The sequence below is a fragment of the Moschus berezovskii genome, chromosome 9 (assembly GCF_049115385.1).
Source record: "Moschus berezovskii isolate FMDL1 chromosome 9, NW_MosBer_1.0, whole genome shotgun sequence".
NCBI classification, from domain to species: domain Eukaryota; kingdom Metazoa; phylum Chordata; class Mammalia; order Artiodactyla; family Moschidae; genus Moschus; species Moschus berezovskii.
In genome coordinates, this window is record NC_142468.1 from 3584965 (window position 1) to 3604305 (window position 19341).

The 19341-nt window shown below is 46.4% G+C and overlaps 1 protein-coding gene across 2 annotated transcripts in view; it reads right to left on the reverse strand.

The window, feature by feature from the left end:
* Nucleotides 1–4987: 4987 nt before the first annotated feature.
* Nucleotides 4988–19341, reverse strand: part of GPR65 (G protein-coupled receptor 65) — a 40119-nt gene continuing 25765 nt past the window's right edge. The window contains exons 2-4 of one of the 2 annotated variants that reach the window (XR_016038157.1): nucleotides 18251–18396; nucleotides 14983–15097; nucleotides 4988–5207 (exon numbers count right to left, since the gene is read on the reverse strand). The gene's annotated coding sequence lies outside the window, so the exon portion shown is untranslated. Of the gene's footprint in view, nucleotides 5208–7678; nucleotides 7803–14982; nucleotides 15098–18250; nucleotides 18397–19341 lie in introns of those variants that run through there. The other variant, XR_016038158.1, reaches the window with a different exon arrangement.

Below are 19341 nucleotides of genomic sequence, written 5' to 3' on the forward strand. Positions count from 1 at the left end.
CTTGAGCTAGCAATGGTCTGTAGTAACTTCTAAGTATAGCTTTCACCAGCTTAATAATGCAACTCACCTTTTAGTCATTTGAAATAGTTCTTTCACACAAGGCTAAATCTCCTACTAGGAAAGATTAATCTGTTTGCAACGAGCTCTGCACATGTTCAAAACCTGGTTGGTCTGTTTTGACATTTAAAAGGAAAACAGACTTGGGCTCTGAACCAAATCAAACAACTCTGCAGGAATGAGCCATATGGCCTCGTAAAATGATCTGGTGACAGAACTCAGCCTTAAGAGCATCAGGTATTGAAAGTCACATGCAATGACTGTCTCTTGAGTTCCTCTATTGAAGGGTCAATCCTTTGGGTGTCAAAAAGCTTCTTAATCTTTAAATTTTCCCCTATAAATTTGGAAGAACTAAATACTCTAAGCCATCATGTCTTGAACAGCCAGTCAAAATTGTGAATTAGTGAAGTAAGGGGATACAAGACAACAGGGAATTGGTGGGGGAGCAGAGATGCTTATGCCTCCTAATTTCTACCCAGTAGCAACTTCAGAGTTTTACTTAGAAGGATGACCACCCAACTTGGCCTGGGGATGGGATGGGGCGGCTGGTGGTGGTGCTTGAAGCTAAGTTTGCATTGTCATTTATATAAAATAAACATAACATCCTTTGTTCATGTCACGGCATGGGGACAGAGCACAAATAGAAATTGTGTGGGAAGAATAACTAGAGGTCTCTGAAGACCCCCCGGGTTGCTATTCCTGGCTCAGATCCATTGCTGCTCTGTGAAAATTGGGCACAGCCTTGTTAGAGCACTTGCATTTTCTAAAGAAGTTGAAAACCTCGATTTTTATGAGAAATATCCTGGTGGTGGCAGCGGTGGTGGTTTAGAGCAGGTGTCAGAAGAGGCCTTCTTGATAAATGAGGTGACATCTGAGTTCCGCCTGGAGGAAATTGCGAAAGGGTGAGCCACAAGGGATAACAAAACATGAGGCAGAAAGTGCACGGCCCTTTGGCTGCGGTGGGCCTGCGGGCCAGAGAGTGGCCACCGTGTCTGGAGAGGACTGGTGCGCGGCAGGGGGGCAGAACATGGATGCCCAGACTGGCCTGGGGAGGGCCTTAATGAGCCCGTGATGGCAGTCACCCGGGAAGCCCCTGGGACGCTTTGACCGCAGGAGTAACTTGAGCCAAGCTGGAATCATTTCTGGCTGATGCCATGGGGAGAATAGTTTATTTTTTAAAAAAAGGAATGAGAGTGGGATCAGGAGAAAAATGAGAAGGCATAGTGTCTTTTTTTTTTTTTTTACAGTTAAAAGTATTTTTATTAAAAAAGCACAAATGCAAAGAAATGAACAGAGGAAAATTTATGCGTCGAACCTGGACTGGTCACTTATGATAATATACATGCTACAATTCCATTCTCCCCAATCATTCCACCTTCACCCTCTCCCACAGAGTCCCAAAGACTGTTCTAAATGCCTATGTCTCTTTTGCAGTCTCTTATACAGGCATAGTGTCTTGAATGAAGTTCAGCAGTGACAGTGTTCTCCAAGTACGAGATAGTGAAAGTGAAAGTCACTCAGTTGTGTCTGCCTCTTTGCGACCCCACGGACTGTATAGTCAATGGGCTTCTCCAGGCTAGAATACTGTAGTGGGTAGCTTTTCTTTTCTCCAAGGGATCTTCCCAACCCAGGTCTCCTGAATTGCAGGCAGATTCTTTACCATCTGAGCCACCAGGGAAGCCCAGGAATACTGGAGTGGGTAGCCTATCCCTTCTCCAGGGCATCTTCCTGATCAGAAATTGAACTGGGGTCTCCTGTGTTGCAGGCAGATTCTTTACCAACTGAGCTATGAGGGAAGCCCCCAATGAGAGAGGCTTTAAGTAAAAGGTGGGGATCCCCTGGTGGCTCAGATGGTAAAGAATCTGCCTGAGATGCGGGAGACCCAGATTCAGTCCCTTGGTTGTAAAGATCCCCTGGAGAAGCGAATGGCTGCCCACGCCAGTATCCTTGCCTGGAGGGTTCCATGGACAGAGGAGCCTGGCAGTTACCGCCCGTGGGGTTGCAAAGAGCCGCAACTAGCACTAAGTAGGAGGCGGTTTCTCTCTCACTCGTAAGCTCAGAGGTCTGAATCTAGAGGTCGGTGGGAGCTTTGCCAGGTCCTCAGGGAATCCAGAACCTCTCAAGCCATTGCTCTAAGGACTTATCTAGGGCCCAAATGCAGATAGAAAAGAGCAAACTTAAGGCTGCCTATCTGTGGGTTAAAGAGTCAGCTGTTTAGCAGGAAGCAGGATGAGAAAAAGATAAAGCCATAAAAGGTACCGTACAGCTATCTCTTAAGGAAGCTTCCTAGACGTTCCATAGATATTTCTGCTTATATCTTGGCTACACAGACGTTTCCGCTTATATCCCCTTGGCTACACCAAGCTGCAAAAAGTGTTAGAAAAATCTAAATTCTGTTGAAAGTTCTATCAGTGTAGAAGGAGGGAATCTAGATATTGGGGGGAAACAAGCAGGGTTTAAATTCATTTTGAATTGTGCGCTGAGCCAGGTCTTTTGCCACGGCGTGCAGGGTCTTCAGTTGTGGCGTGCAAACGCTTAGTTGTGCCGCGTGAGATCTAGTTCCCTGACCAGGAATGGAACCTGGGCCCCCTGTAATGGGAGTGCAGAGTCTTAGCCGTTGAACCACCAAGGAAGCCCCAGAAATAAACAGTCTTGAGCCCAGGAGACAGTCATAGTAATCCAGTGAGAGATGATGGTGATGGAGGTGGTACAAGTGGTCAGATTCTGGATATAGTCGAGGTAGAGGACATGCTGATGCACTGGTTGCAGAGGGTGAGGGGAAGAGGATGGAGGCTTTGGCTGAAGCAACGCAAAAATGGAGCTGCTCACATTGAGCAGGATGCAGGATAGCCTTGGGGCTTCCCTTGTAGCTCAGTTGGTAAAGAATCTGCCTGCAGTGCAGGAAACCTGGTTCAATCCCTGGGTCGGGAAGACCCCCTGGGGAAAGATATGGCAACCCACTCCAGTATTCTTGCCTGGAAAATCTCATGGACAGAGGAGCCCGGCAGGTTACAGCCCATGGGGTTGCAAAGAGTCGGGCATGACTGGGTGACTAGCATTTCCTTACTTACTTGGGCTTCCTCGGTGGTGCAGGGTAAAGAGACTGCCTGCAATGCAGGAGACACAGGAGGTGTGGGTTCAATCCCTGGGTCGGGAAGATCCCCTGGAGGAAGGTAGGGCCATCCACTCCAGTATTCTTGCCTGGAAAATTCAATGGACAGAAGATCCTGGAAGGCCACAGTCCATAAGGTCACAAAGAGTTGGACACGACTGAATTGATCAAGCACGCATGCAAGAATAATCGAGTTTGATTTTTGGGAGAGTTAATTTCGGCAGTCAAGTGGAGATGTCACGAATGCAGCTGGATATGCAAGCCTGGGGTTAAGGGGAGATATCTACCTTAGGACAAGAAATCCATCTGCATAGACATGGTGTCAAAAGCTACAAAACTTGACAAGATCATCTAGAGAATGAGTGTACGTTAGTTCAGTTCAGTTCAGTTACTCAGTCATGTCTGACTCTTTGCGACCCCTTGGACTGCAGCACATCAGGCTTTCCCTGTCCTTCATCATCTCCCAGAGCTTGCTCAAACTCATGTCCATCGAGTTGGTGATGCCATCCAGCCCTCTCATCCTCTGTCTGAGTGTACATAGCAAAGAATGAACACAAGACACGGAGCCCAAGGCATCCCAACATCAGAGGCTGGGGAGATGGAGAAGTGACCAGTCAGGAGGGCAAAGCACTGACAGGGCGGGTCCCTGGATATCAAGAGAATCAAGTATTTCACAAAGCAGCGATAGACTGTATTAAATGCTGCAGCAGGTTGAATAACACGGAGATTACTAGTTGACCATTGAGTTTGGCAACATGAAGTTCATCAGTGATCACGGTATCAGCTGATTCAGTGAAATGGTGAGGGAGAAAGCCTGTTTGGAGTGCGTTCAGGAGAGAATGAAATTAGAGAAAGAGTGAATATAGACAGTTTTTTTTCAGGGATATATAAAAACTATCAGAGAAATGAGATAGGCATGGAAAGAGGGTGTGGAGTCAAGATTTTTGTTTTTTAGAATGAGATCTATTACAGCATATTTTGTGTGTTGATGGGAAAGACCGCGTGTGGGGGAAATTTGAGGATGCAGGAGAGAAAGGAGAGCATTGTTTGGAGTAATATCTGTGAGTAGAGAAGAGGAGAGGATGCCCAGTGCACATATGGAGGTTTTGGCTCTAGAAAGGAGCGCAGACCATTCACCCAGGAGGGAAGACAAATTATATGAGAACAGATGAAGGTAGGCAGTAGAGGCCTGGTGGGAGCGCGCTGAAATCTCCCCTGACTGCTTCTGCTTTCTTACTGAAATAGAACTCCAAGTCCTCAGCTCGGAGTGAGGAGGGTAGAGGAGCTAGAGATCTGTGAGGAGAGAAGAAAATGTGAACTAGTTCTGTAGAAGACTGGGTGAGTGAATGAGCTCTGGAAATGTAATGAAATTCCTGCGCACCGCTATGGACCGATTTGATGTCAGCGGTCATGGGTTTAAAGTTTGTGGCTGTGGGAGTGGGCAGACAGTTGGATGGAAGCAGAGCCGGGGGTAAGAAGAAAGCCAGGGAGAGAGAGAAGTGGTGGGGAAGGAGAGAAAGGGGTGAAGCGTGGACTCATCCAAGGGAATCACAAGAAGTATAAAGAGACCATACAATCTCACCTCGTCCTAAAGGAATGGGATGGTGATGAGGGACAGTGTGAAGGTCTCGGATTCAACGGATCACCTATAGCCTTTCTTAGAAAAGTTGACCACCTGTGCACAGATAGACATGACTACTGTTTAGCATGACATGTGAGAGAATGCTAAGCTGCAGTTAAAATAAAGTCCAAATTTCAGTGGCTTGAAAAATAAACAGTCACTATCACAGGCTTTGAGTTGATGGCCTCTCTGCTCCACACAGCTATTGAAGAACGTTGCCAGCTCCAACATGTGACCTCTGGGGGTCATCCGGAACCTCACTGCGTCAGTTAGTTAGTAGGGAGAAAAGGCACAGAGGGACAGGTGTCAGAGGCTTCCATTGGCCATGCTCGGGAGTGGTATGGATCACTTTAATCACATTTGATTGAAGAGAACTTCGTCATGTCTCTGCTGGGGGTGCTGAGAAGTGAAGTTCAACTGTGTGCCCAGAAGGAAGGGGAGAAGGGATTTTGGTAGACATCTAGCCATCTGTATCACAATTAGCCCCTTTTTTCACCATCCCCTCTACACAAAACATGCATACTCTTTAGGGGAGAAAATCCCACATTTCATCTGATGATTGTATCTGTTTTGAAGTCTAGGATCTGCAGGTGAGGCTCAGACCACTGCTTCAGGTCCAGATCTGATTTCTCAAGGTCCAGCATGCTCTGAACCAAAAGACAAGTTACCTGCCTTCTCTCTGGTCAGCCTAATAAACAAAGTGGACAGGATGATCGTGATACAAACTCTCAGAACAGTCCCTGGTCCACAGCAATGATGGAATCCTGCTTGGGGGGGTATTGTAAGGAACCCCAACCCTTTGAAGAAACTGTCTTGGTAGATTCTGGGCCTGTCCTTTGCAGGGGGCTTTCTTGTCCATCGTTCTTGGTGGCTGGAGGACAAGAAACTTCTTATCCGCTATTCCCATGGTTTTGTATGGGGTGGCTATTGGGGAGTATGTTACAAGGAGTTGCACACCTTTCAAATTCCACTTTCTGCTCCTGTATGAGAGTAACTTTACAGACACAAGCTTGTGGTCCGGGCAGTACAGTTTGCCTAAAATCACGAGAGGCTTCTGACCTGCTTGGTTACAGTCGGTTTCGTGTGGAAGTCAATAAGCTCCAAATTCTTTTCTAGGTTGGTTCTACAGTAATTTTTTTTTTTTTTCTCAGCCCATTCACTTTGCCCTCATGGAATCTACAGTGACGTCTGAAATGATCGTCTTAGGTGGCAAGGCAACATCCTTGATATTATCTTTGCCACTGGGCTGGCTCTCCCTCCTTTTTTATGACCTACAAATCTTATCTTCTAGCATTTGACGTACAGAAAACACCAGTTTTCCCAGCCCTAAGAAGCTCTGAATTCTAAGAGTCTTTATTTAGTTTCACTTCAGCTGGCAAACTAGACCATTTTTGCCTGAGATCATCTCTTTCTTGTAATACTTTGCTAAAAGCAATAAATAGTGGCCAACGTCCACTAACATTCTTGCTTGTTCTAATTTCTTCCCCTGGAGCTACAGACTTAATAGGCTCTTGGTCTTCCTTCTGAGTGATCAGAGGTGATAATTTTATTAAGTTACTTTTCCCCTGTGGATAACACGAGTTCTAGTTTTCAGTCTTTGATAAGTGCTTGCTTCCTTCCTCCGTTCTGAACACTAACTAATTCCATGCGTTTTAGGTACTTACTATGGTAAGTTTGCTATGGTACTTACGTTCAGGTGATGATTTCAGGTAATTGATTAGGGAATATGGTAACATAAGCCCCTAAAATCCAGTGGCTTAAATAAAAAACGTGTTCTTCTCTCACTGAGGGAGCGCAGGGCAACAATAGCAGGGGCATAGGATCTCAAGGACCTGCGTGTGATGGTGAGTGTGCTGTTTCCCACACAGTTTCCTTATGGTTCCACCGTTTCCTTATGGTCCCCTCCCCAGTCAACTGGAAAGCAAAGCATGCAGAGGAGCATGACTGGGGGTTAAGGAGCCTGCCCTGGCAGGGCGCACACGGTTTCTGCTCACGTTCCATTGGTGAGAACCTAGTCACATAAAACACCTGTAAAGGGAATCAGGAAATGTACTCCAGTCCAGGAAGAAGGAAGGAATGGATTTAGGTGGCCAGCTTGTGGTTTCTGTCTCACACAGTAATAAAGAGTGCGGACAAATAAATGGGACCATTTCTTCCTACGTGTGTGTGCTAAGTCGCTTCAGGCCCCTCTGACTCTTTGCAACCTTGTAGACTGTAGCCTGTCAGACTCCTCTGTCCATGGGATTCGCCAGCAAGAGTACTGGAGTGGGTTGTCATGCTCTCCTCCAGGGGATCTTCCGAACCCAGGGATTGAACCCAAGTCTCTTACATCTCCTGCATTGGTGTGTGGGTTCTAGCGCCACCTGGTAAGCCCAATTCTTCCTATAGAACATCTTAATGTATTTGAAGTGCCATGACATCATGGGAAGAATTAGGGGAGGTTATATATAAGGTTTATAGAAGGGGCAAAGGGCTAAATTAAAGGATTAAAAAAATCAATGGACAGAATTCATTAAAACCAGTGCCTAATAAAGAAAAAACTTCATCTGATTTGATCTGGTTTGCAGCAACAGAGATAGATGAGAAAACTATCTTTTAAAGATTATTGATTTTTCCATTTCTAGAAGCTGAGGTAGCCTTCACTTTGAAAAGACCCTAAGAATAAAAGTGACAACAAGAAGGCTCGTTTTAAAGGAGATATAGTGCACAATACACCTCAACTATATTTCAGATTAAAACAACAATGCTTTGCTTATCACAAGAATTATTTGTCGTTGTTTAGTGGCTAAGTTGTGTCTGATTCTTTGTGAGCCCATGGGCTGCAGCACGCCAGCCTCCTTTGGCCTCCACTATCTCCTGGAGTTTGCTCAAATTCATTTCCATTGAGTCGGTGATGCTTTCTAACCACCTCATCCTCTGTCAACCCCTTTTCCATTTGCCTTCAGTCTTTCCCAGCATCAGGGTCTTTTCCAATGAGTCAGCTCTTCACATTAGGTGGCCAAAGTACTGGAGCTTCCAGCAAGGACAGATAATAAAACAGATACCTTATTTTACAATAGTAAGCAAAAAACTTTTTTAAAGGAACACCCAAGACCTCTGATTTTAGGCAGCTAGTGGATCACATTACTACAAAAACTTGCATAGCATGTAGAAATTCATAATACGATATATAATATACAGAAAAAAACTTTAAAGTGTGCTTCCAGATATCACATAATAGAAAGAAAATCTGCAGAAGTAAAAAATAAATAAGGAATGAAAAAACAACCATAGGTCCAGACAATGTTATAGGCAAAGTTCTAACAATTCTTCAAAAATAAATATTCTCATCTTATACAAAGCGGTCTAGAATATAAAAAAAGATGGAAATTGTTCCATCTCATTTTATGCCATATGGTAATCTCTGTTTCATCGACTACGCTAAAGCCTTTGACGGTGTGGCTCATGACCAACTGTGGAAAGCTCTTCGAGAGATGGGCATACCAGATCATCTTACCTGTCTCCTGAGAAACCTGTGTGTGGGTCAAGAAGCAAGAGTTAGAACCCTGTGTGGAACAACGGATTGGTTCAAGATCGAGAAGGGAGCACGACAGGGCTGTCTGCTGTCACCCTGTTTGTTTAATCTGTGCACGGAGCATGTCATGAGAAATGCGGGCTGGATGAGCTACAAGCCAGAATCAAGATAGACAGGAGAAACATCAACAACCTCACCTGTGTGGAGACCACTCTAATGGCAGAAAGTGAAGAGGAACTAAAGAGCCTCTTAATGAGGGTGAAGGAGGAGAGTGAGAGTTGGCCTAGGACTAAATATTAAAAAAAACTAAGATCATGGCGTTTGCCCCATTACTGCAGGGCAAATAGAAGGAGGGAAGGTGGAAGAAGTGACAGATTTCCTCTTCCTTGGCTCCAGAGTCACTGCAGATGCTGACTGCTGCCCTGAAATCAGAAGATGATTGCTTCTGGAAGGCAAGCAGTGAGAAACCTGGACAGCGTGTTGAAAACCAAAGATGTTATTCTGCTGACAGAGGTCTACATAGTCAAGACTATGGTCTTCCCAGTGGTCACATACTATTGCGGGAGCTGGACTGTAAAGAAGGCAGAACAGCAAAGAATTGATGCCTCCGAACTGTGGTGCTGGAGAAGACTCCTGAAAGCTCCTTGGACAGCAAGGAGATCAAACCAGTCAATCTTAAGGGAGACCAACCCTGAATTCTCACTGGAAAGACTGATGCTGAAGCTGAAGCTCCAGTATTTTGGTCATCTGATGCAAACAGATGACTCATTAGGAAAGCCCCTGATGTGGGAAAGATTGAGGGCAGAAGGAGAAGAGGGCGTCAGAGGATGAGGTGGCTGGATGGCATCACTGACGCAATGAACATGAATTTGGGCAAACTCCAGGAGATGGTGAGGGACGGGGAGGCCTGGCGTGCTGCAGCCCATGGGGTTGCAAAGAGTCGGACACGACTGGGAGACTGACCACAGCAATCTCCAATACAGAGAAAGCTTTCATGACACTAATACTAATTATTAAAGCTAATACTAATTTGTAACAGAAACTTATAATACATTTTTTTGACCTGAAAAAGGAAATCATAAGAAAGCATAAAGCAAATATTACACTTAATAGTGAAATCTTTCAAAGAAGTCTGTTATGCCAATTTTATTCAACATTATTCTGCAAGAGCTAGTTAGCAAAGTAATGTATGAAAGTAAGTAAATTTAAAAGGATTGTAAAGAAAAACTGTCACTACTCATAAGCAAAATATCAATTTCTACAGAGAAAACTAAAGGAATTTAAAGACCAAAACTAGAACTATTAAGAGACTCCATTAACGTTGCTAGATACTAGATTATCTTATGAGAAATGGACTCATTCTTGTGCATCAACCATAACCAACAAAAGGATGAATGTTTAAAAATGCTCTTTGCAGCATCAAAGCGACCTAACAACAAATCTAACATAGATGTCTAAGATTGTTACGCAGAATATTATCAAACTTTATTGAAGGCCATAGAAAACATTTAACAAAAAGCAGAAACATATGCTAACTTCCTGGATGGGAAGTCATAAATATGTAAAATTTCCCAAAATGTATCTGTAAAATTCAGTGCAGCTGCTGCTGCTGCTGCTAAGTCACTTCAGTCGTGTCCGACTCTGTGTGACCCCAAGCTTGATGAAGTGTAACGGTATAGAAAAAGGCATGAATCCTCAAGAAAAGAGGAGAGGTTAGAGATACAGAGTTAGCTGCGTGCCAGAATTAAGAAATATGGGAAAATGGGATTGTACAGTGCGGGAAGGATGGTCATTCAATTAGTGGTGTCAAAAATGGGCTTCCCCTGTTGGGGGGGGGAAATGGTTTAACTTTTACAAACACACCACTCATTAAAATAAATTTCAGAGAGGGTTCTGAGTATGACCCATAGACTCCCCAACCTAAGGAAGCAGCGTACTTATCCACCTACATGAGGATTTATAATTGGCAACGTGAAGAAATGGTGAAGAAGGTGGTTCCAGGCTGAAGGACCAGCATTTGCCCCGAGGCGGAAAGGATCACAGTAGAAAGGAGGAGCCCTGCGTCATGGAAGCTTAAGAAATACGAGGAGGTGGCCAGAGTTGAGGGTAGATGTATTGTTAGGACCACGTCAGACCCCAAAGCTCGTGTGCGCCCTGTTAAGAGTTTTAGAATCCATTCTAAGAGCAGTAGCAGCCAAGAGGGTTTTCAGTGGGACGAGTCCTAATCAGACTTTCCTGAAGATCCGTCTAAGCGGCGGTGTGAAGAGCGGATGGGACGATGAGGAAAGACCGCGCCGCAGGCCCTATCAGGTGGGAGGGTCTTGGGTGGCCGAGAGGACTGCGGTCTTACGAGAGTCATTGTAGAAGGATAGACCTCGAATGGGAGACGAGCACAGGAGCAGACTTGTATTTTGTTGCAGCTCTTCCCGTAATTTCACACAGGAGGTCTAAAGCCCTAAAAGTTGCTGCTGCTGCTGCTAAGTCGCGTCAGTCGTGTCCGACTCTGTGTGACCCCATAGAAAACAGCCCACCAGGCTCCCCCGTCCCTGGGATTCTCCAGGCAGGAACACTGGAGTGGGTTGCCATTTCCTTCTCCAATGCAGGAAAGTGAAAAGTGAAAGTGAAGTCGATCAGTCGTGTCCGACTCTCTGTGACCCCATGGACTGCAGCTCACCAGGCTCCCCCGTCCCTGGGATTTTCCAGGCAAGAGGACTGGAGTGGGGTGCCATTGCCTTCTCCTCAGAGTTGCTAAAGCCACCAATAATGTCTCATTTCTTTATGTTTAGAGCTAATGGACCAAGGAAGCAGAGAGGCCTCACGCTTGGGTGGAGGCATGGAGGGATGAAGGGAACGCTAGACTCACTTGGAGAGCTTTGCTCAAGTTACATCCATCCTGGCCACTCCAGCCTTCCAATTGAGATGTGGGAGATTCTAACAGGGGCCAAAATTAGGGGACTTATTGGGAATTTAACAGGATAGCATATGAAAACTCGGGCTTCCCAGGTGGCACAGTGGTAAAGAATCCTCCTGCCGATGCAGGAGGTGCAGGAGACGTGGCTTCAATCCCTGGGTCGGGAAGATCCCTTCGAGAAGAAAATAGCTCCCCACTCCAGCGTTCTTGCTGGAAAACTTCCTGGTCAGAGAAGGCTGGCAGGTTGCATTCCATAGGGTCTCGAAGAGTTGGACATGACTCAGCAACTGAGCACACATGCATGCATGTGAAAATTCAATCATATTGTTGTCTTACTACTTCGAAGAGAAGTTAGGCTGACCATTCTTGGTGATAGGACAAACCTTGCTGCTTTCACACAGACTGAGCTCTTTATGATCCTCAGAAAAAACGTTTGCTCTACCGTGAGATCTCCAGTAGTCCATGAGGAAGTAAGGGGCAGGGGGAAAGAAGGTATAAACCTCAAGTCAGGGACAGTTTCAAGGGAGCAAAGGAGGACTGAGCAGGTGTGGAAGACCACTGTCCTGGCTACATGGCTGAGTGCAAGAGCATCATGGCTGGGCGTTCACGGAAAGGGCCAGAGCTGGACAGCATTGTCACATAGAGGCTCAGGGCCTAGACCCCTCAGCAATATCCTAGCATCATGTAACCTTTGATAGTGTAAGAAAAGGGGCCCTAGGAATCACTAAAGCTTTCTCAAACTAAGCATCTTGCTATCTCTACCCCGAGGCCCACCAATAATCGTGGCAGTGAAAATTCTAGAGCCTCTCTCTTAAGGAGTCTTTCCTAAGGACAGCCCGTTTTGCACACTGAGTTCTCGAGAGTTTTCTCCATTCGGGCTTCTCTGGTGGCACAGTGGTAACGAACCCACCTGCCAATGCCAGAAACTCAGGTTCAATCCCTGGGTGGGGAAGATCCCCTTGAAAAGAAATTGGCAACCCACTCCAGGATTCTTGCCTGGAAAATCTCATGGTCAGAGAAGCCTGGTGGGGTTGCAAAGAGTTGGACACGACTGAGTGACTAAACAGCAACAGCAATCCAGATACACCTGGATTCAATCTGGAAGAGACCTGCAAGTGTCTCAGCCCCATTTTACAGAGGAGACAAGCAGGCACTTGGTTCAGGTCACACAGCAAGAGTCTGCATCACCGGGACGATGATTCTGGTGCCCTGCCCCCCAGTCCAAAGCTCCATCATCTCACGCTTTCCACTTCAGTAAAGGGAACCTGGCCCAGAAGCACTCTACTTTTAACCTCCCCCGACGAAATGTGAACAGCTGCTTGGTTTGTGATCAACTGATGGAGTTGATATTATGAACTCCATAATACGAACGTGCGATAGGAGAAATTCACCAGGATATAGTCTTTCCTTTGGGCTCCCTACTGTTCTCACATCTATTGCTCCAACTCTCAACAGGGCATTTCAGTTTCGAGGAGTCCGTGAAATAACCATGTAGTGCCATTATCTCAAATCCAACCACTAGGGGATAAACATCCACGGAATACACGATGCCTTGGGCAGGCTAATGGCTTGTTTTGAAAAAGGTTTATTTCTAGAAAATGGCAAAACAACTTACTTTTGTTTTCGATTGAAAAAGAAGGCAAATTTAAAAGGTTTAGGTGCGTGTCCTTTTATATTTGTGTCTCTGGCCATTTCCTGCAAGAACATCTATTTGTCATCAGGCATTTATACATAGGCCTGTAGGAATGTTTGCCAAAAAGACTCCAGGGCGACTGGGGTCCTTGAGATATTTCATGAGAACGTGCAGGAGAGCTGCAGTCTCACTTCTCCTCTTGGACTCTCAGCAGGTTCATTTAGAAAACTAAAGGCTTCAGAAGTTTTTTCATGTAGCCCTTTTGCCAAATTTCTTTGACCATGAAACCCTTGTACATTTTTTTCTTTCAGTATCCTTGGAACTCCGGTGCCCCAGGACGCCCTTTGGGAGGTGCTGGTTAATGAAAACTCTTGGGAGCTTCCACCCCGGAGGGCCTTTTTTGGGTCCCACTGTCTCTCTGTGGAGCCTCACAGATGCAGTGCCAGCTGTGAGCCCAGCACCGGGTGATCTGATATCAGCCGGTTCTTCCCTGTCGCAATGGGACAGACAGCATCTTTCCACTTCTTTTCACAACTCTTGAATGTCTGAATGACTCTCAGTGAATAATAACTGTTACTACCTTGAAACTTGGACCTTGGAAGAAGCATTCCTGATCATCCAGCTCCTGTTGCCACACTAACCACGTCCCCTGGGCTGAAAACTGAGCCCTTGCTGTGTCAGCAGGCTGCCCTGACCCTGAGCCCTGGGCGTGCAGATCTCAAGGCTCACGGCAGGCTGCTTAGAATGTTCTTCTTCCCCACCCCTCTCCCTCACATTCGCTTCCCCAGTCCTGCAAAGGCCATCCAGTTCATCTCCTTGTCCCATGCTTGCAATTTTTGAAAACTGCTTTGTTTGGAACATGCCCTTGGGAGGACTCACCTGAAGCAATATTTACAAGCATTTCTGCCATACTGATGCAAGGTTCCTCCAAGAAGAATTCTGTTCACACTTTCCCAGAGCACTGTCATTGAGACCACCATAGGCATAAAAAGGGAAGAAGCCAATGGTAGAGCTGGCTCAAGGAACCGAAGTCCTCCTCCCCTTTCCCTGCTCTGCGGGTCCGCGAGTGCCGTGATCAGCCCTGTCTGCATGTCCTGACCATGTGAGGAGCTTCTTTTTTTTTAGATTAATTTTTATTGGAGGGTAGTTGCTTTGTAATAGAAGGAAAACTGTATCTGAAGAGCTTTTAAGACACAGGCCTCTGGGCCCCACTTTTAGCGACTCTGACTTAAATAGGGGAGTCTATGCCTGCATCCGGAGAAGGCAATGGCAAGCCACTCCAGTACTATTGCCTAGAAAATCCCATGGATGGAGGAGCCTGGTAGGCTGCAGTCCGTGGGGTCGCTATGCGTCGGACACGACTGAGCGACTTCACTTTCACTTTTCACTTTCCACTTTCACACATTGGAGAAGGAAATGGCAACCCACTCCAGTGTTCTTGCCTGGAGAATCCCAGGGACGGGGGAGCCTGGTGGGCTTCCGTCTATGGGGTCACACAGAGTCGGACACGACTGAAGTGACTTAGCAGCAGCAGCATGCCTGCATCAGTTTTTAAAGCACCGAGGTAGTTCAGCGGTACACATCAGGGTCGCGTTTCACTGATTTAGAACAAGGAATCAATGAAGGTGAGAAACGCCATCCGTAACCAAATTATCAGAAGGGAGAGCAGCTGAAATATTCCACAGGAACTAATCCACCTGGCCACCCACAGCCCCTCCCCAGCTGTCTGCCTGATCACCCACGGCTCTTCACAGATGACTTTCCTTCCAGATGCTCCGGAAAGTGTGACAGCGCAGAAGTTTATCCCTGCTCCTGGCACTGGCGCGCCCAGCTGGAGGGAACGGGAAAATACATCTAGAACAGTGAAGGCACTTCCTTTATAGTCGTCACCGGTGTCATGTTACAGCTAAAACTTTACAACCTGGGTTGAATTTTCATCCAGCTCTGATGCACTCAGTGCGGGGCAGTAGTAACTGCAACTAATAATATAATTTGCAAAGCCCATTTTTTGTGGTTCTTTTATGATTTTATTTCTAGGGTCACTTCTGATGCCAGTCATTTAGCTTGAGGTCCCTTGAAAGCACAGCTTAAAGGCTTGAAAATAATCCCAGAGATCAGAACGGGAGGAAAGTACCTGTAAGGCCAGCTGGTATGCGGATCTGTTAGTAAGCAGGCTGCCGCTAGGGGTGACCGATTGCTCCGTTCTGTGCTTCCAGCCCCTGAGAAGACATACAAACTGCATCGTAGACCTGTTCGTTAGTCAAGGGAGAGAGAGGAAATTATTCAGTAATAAATCGATGAGCAATAGACTTGGTTGGGCTTCCCTGGTGGCTCAGCGGTAAAGCATCCGCTTGCAATGCAAAAGACGTGCGTTCCATCCCTGGGTCAGCAAGATCCCCCGGAGAAGGACATGGCAGCCCGCTCCAGGATTCTCGCCTGGGGAATCCCATGGACAGAGGGCTACAGTCCCGGGGTCCAAAGAGTTGGACATGACTTAGTGACTAAACCACCACCTTCAAACTTGGCTATCCATTTTGTACGGACGGCTAGTCTGGAGCCTGGAAGGTACAGGACTGGAAAACTAAGGACAAGAAAGTCTGAGGAAGAGGTTTGTAGACTGGCCCGGAGGAATGACACAAAGGTGCGCAGGCCATCAGGGAACATCTGCTGCAGGGGTCTCCCTACAGCCGTCAGGGAGGGATGGCTGCTGGACAAAGGGGCCGAGAATAGAGCGGGCGTGCGGGTCCTCACTCATCTAGCTAATGCTGCTCTGGAATGCCCAACCTGCTGGCAGCAGAGACCAAGGAGATCAGCCAGACTCGGTAGCAGGCTATTTACAGTAGACATCGTCCACTCTGGGGCACAGAAATTTGTCCTTATGGGATTGATACTGGGCTTCCCTGGTGGCTCCGAGGTTAAAGCGTCTGCCTCCAATGCGGGAGACCCGGGTTCGATCCCTGGGTCGGGAAGATCCCCTGGAGAAGGAAACGGTAACCCACTCCAGTATTCTTGCCTGGAGAATCCCATGGACGGAGAAGCCCGGTAGGCTACAGTCTACGGGGTCGCAAAGAGTCGGACACGACTGAGCGACGGAACGGAACGGAAACGTATTTAATAGTTGTATTGCAACATCTGGACTTCCCTGGTGGCTAAGATGGTAAAGAATCTGCCTGCAATGAAGGTGACCCAGGTTTGATCCCTGGGTTGGAAAGATCCCCTGGAAGAGGGCATGGCAGCCCACTCCAGCATTTTTGTCTGGAGAATCCCATGGACAGAAGAGCCTGGTGGGCTACAGTCCATGGGGTCACAGAGAGTCAGACACAAATGAGTGACTAACACACACACACACTCACATGCACACACACACATTGCAACATTTATGGCTCAACAAAGTCAGGGAAAATAAGGGCTCAGTTTTCAGATATGAAGGTCAGTGTCATCCCACCAGGACACCAACCCAGACCAGGATCCTCTGGGACGTGGAGTCAGGAGTAAGCTTCCTGAAGCACAAATTTGATCCTGTCATTCACTTGCTTAAAATTCTTAAAAGCTAGGTATTGACCTCAATAGAAAAGTCCAAATGACTCATCGGCGCTGAGATTCCCTGGGGTCTGACTTCTGCTGCTTTCCACTCCTTTGCCACTGCTTCCCTGCAGTCAGCGCCAGCAACGCTGAAGTACTTTTGCTTCCTTAAAATAGAGCCAGACTGTGTGCTGCCTCTCAGCCTGAAACTCCCTCTCCCAACTTGATTAATGCCGACTCGGCCTTTTGACCTCAGAGGAGACACCTAGTGTTCTTGGCTGCTTTCCTCGATCCTCCAAGACCGAGGCAGGAGCGGGTGCCCGCTCGCCCTTCTCCCTTGCTCTTACTGAAACACTCACGGTATTACATTGCTTGTCCCTGGGTCCCTGTTAGATTATAAATTTCCAAATATTCTAGGAGCCCAGCAAAAATGAGGCACCTGATGAGAATTCATGAAAATAAATACTAAATGGATCAGGCATTTTTCTTTTCTTTCTATTAAATTGTTTACTATCCTTTATGTCATTTAAGAAGATGAGTGCACATTTTTTTCTCATGCAATTCTCCAATGTACTTAAGAAGTAAAATAAAATGGAAGATGAATGGCATGAAACTGATGGGAAACCCTACCTGAGTAAAGTTTATTTCATTGGGCTTAACCTCTAATAGTCATCTTTAAGGAAAAACAGATTAAATTCCATATATAGATTTTCAATTGTTGAATATTCTCCTACATTTTTATATTTCACAAATCCCAAGTAATATTTTTACCACAACAGTGTATTGCAAAACTGAACACTCTGCCTTTTGACTTCTTGACACTGTTGTTGGTGGCCTTGACTTTTGTGATATCATAATAATTAGAATTCAGAGTTCATAGTGACTGACAGAGAATGGCAACTCAGTACAGCTGTTCCCTTCTCAGCTGTTAACATGGGGTCCTCAGCGGATAGCGGCGGTCCTTTTCCCTGAGAAGTGTCTGCAATATATCTGCAGTGGGTACATAAGAATCTCCTGAAATGAGAGGAATAAAATTCCCTCTGCATCTTGACCCGTGAGACCTGTTCTTTAATGAGGGTCCGTCAGGGTTTATTGGGAGAGAGAAAGCACAGCATGGAAACAGAGAGCCTGTACAGTAAGGAGATTAGGGTCCCAAGCTTTGGACTCAGGCGTTTGGATTCAGATTCGACTGCTTTAAACCTCCCTAAGCTTCAGTCCTTTCATGGACAATGGGGATAAGAACATCTACTTCATATGACTGTTGGGGAGATTGAGTAAAATATCGGATGTGGAGTTCTCAACACCTTCAGTGCACTCCTAGGAGTTTTCATGGCTGAGTTCTCACAAAGCTGGAGCAGTAAGAGACTCTGATGGAAAGAGTCTTAGGAGCCAGAATACTCACAGAGGGCTGGGGCTTGAGGAAAAGGGGACTTAAGAGGGACTGAGGGGGGTGTCTCCATTGCCTCTAAGGTGTGTGCTAAATTGCTTCAGTCTTTGCGACCCTATGGACCGTAGCCCACCAGGCTCCTCTGTCCGTGGGATTCTCCAGGCAAGAATACTGGAGGCGGGTGCCCTACCTTCCGCCAGGGGGTCTTTCCGACCCAGGAATCGAACTCCTGTCTCTTAAGTTTCCTGTATTAGGCAGGGTTCTTTACCATGAGTGCCACCTGGGAAGCCCTGCTCTAAAGCAGTTTATATCAAATCAGAGCTTACGATCTGGGGTTTGAAGATCAGGCAGTCACCCTAGAATGCAGCCGTGCAGAAATGAATTGTGATAAGCCTAGTGACTTGATGGAAAATATTCTCAGGAAACTGCAGGGGAGAGACGGCAGGAAGACCCATGGCTACCGCACGGCTTTTAAAGCGTTTGCATAACTCACCGGGACACGCGGGTGCTGTGCTTTTGCCCACTCATAAAGAGATAATGAGCACAGTGGCTCACTGTCAGGCAGAAAACGTGATTAATCTTCTCATTCTTCCCCCAGCAGTAAGCAGAATCGCAGTCAGTCATTTCCTCAGTGCAATCCTGGAGTAAACTGGAGGTTAATTTCTCATTAATTCATTTCAACTTTCCCATGGTTAAAATATATTGCCGTAGACAGAGTGACTCAGATAGGCTTTAGAACTTTTCCTGATGTAAGAATTACAAAAATGCACACCCGTAAATAAAACATCACATTTCCTACGCTCACAGACAAAGGCTGAAATGATCAATATGAAAGCAGTCCTTTGCCATTCCCCAAACACTCTTATATCTAATATTCCATTTGTACTGAATGACAAGTGCCATCAGATGGGCGAGGAAAACATTATCTTCACATTGAAGATGGGGAAACTCTGTCTCTGAGAGATTATCTGATTTGTTCAAGGTCACAAAGCTAGTGAACAAAGGAAGGAACGAGTCTTAAGATCCTGAACCAAGATAAGACCACAGTGGACCTCTTCGTTGTTGTTGCCATGTACATTCGCAAGCCCATGTGTTTCCAGAGATTTTTATTATAGCTGTTTCGCAGGCAATGCTGCAGTATAGGCGTTTAGACAAGGGTGTACAGTCAGACATCTTATGGCCCATGAATAGAGTGTAAAATAATTGGAAAATGAAATACTGCCTTTTTGAATTTTGTCTATCCAGCTTCGTACCCTGAGAGGCTGACCTTATGAACCAAAATGAGACTTATGCCTTTGGCCCCCTGGTAGGTCATCCAATAGAGACCTTCTGCGGAAAAGTAGAGGGAGGGGCGGGAAATTCTGGGAGCTTGTTTCCCAGCTCCCGTGTTGAGGCTGCACCCTCACTGAAGGTCACAGCCTCAGTCCAGCCGCCCTCCCAGTCTGCTGTGCTCCAGGTTTGAGGACCACCCCCTCCCCTTGCCCCTTCAGGCCCAGAGCAGTCAGGGAGCGATGTCGCTACCCCCAGGTGCTGCACCATCCCCGTGGCTCCACTGCACTCTGACCTAGATTTTGTAAATATCCC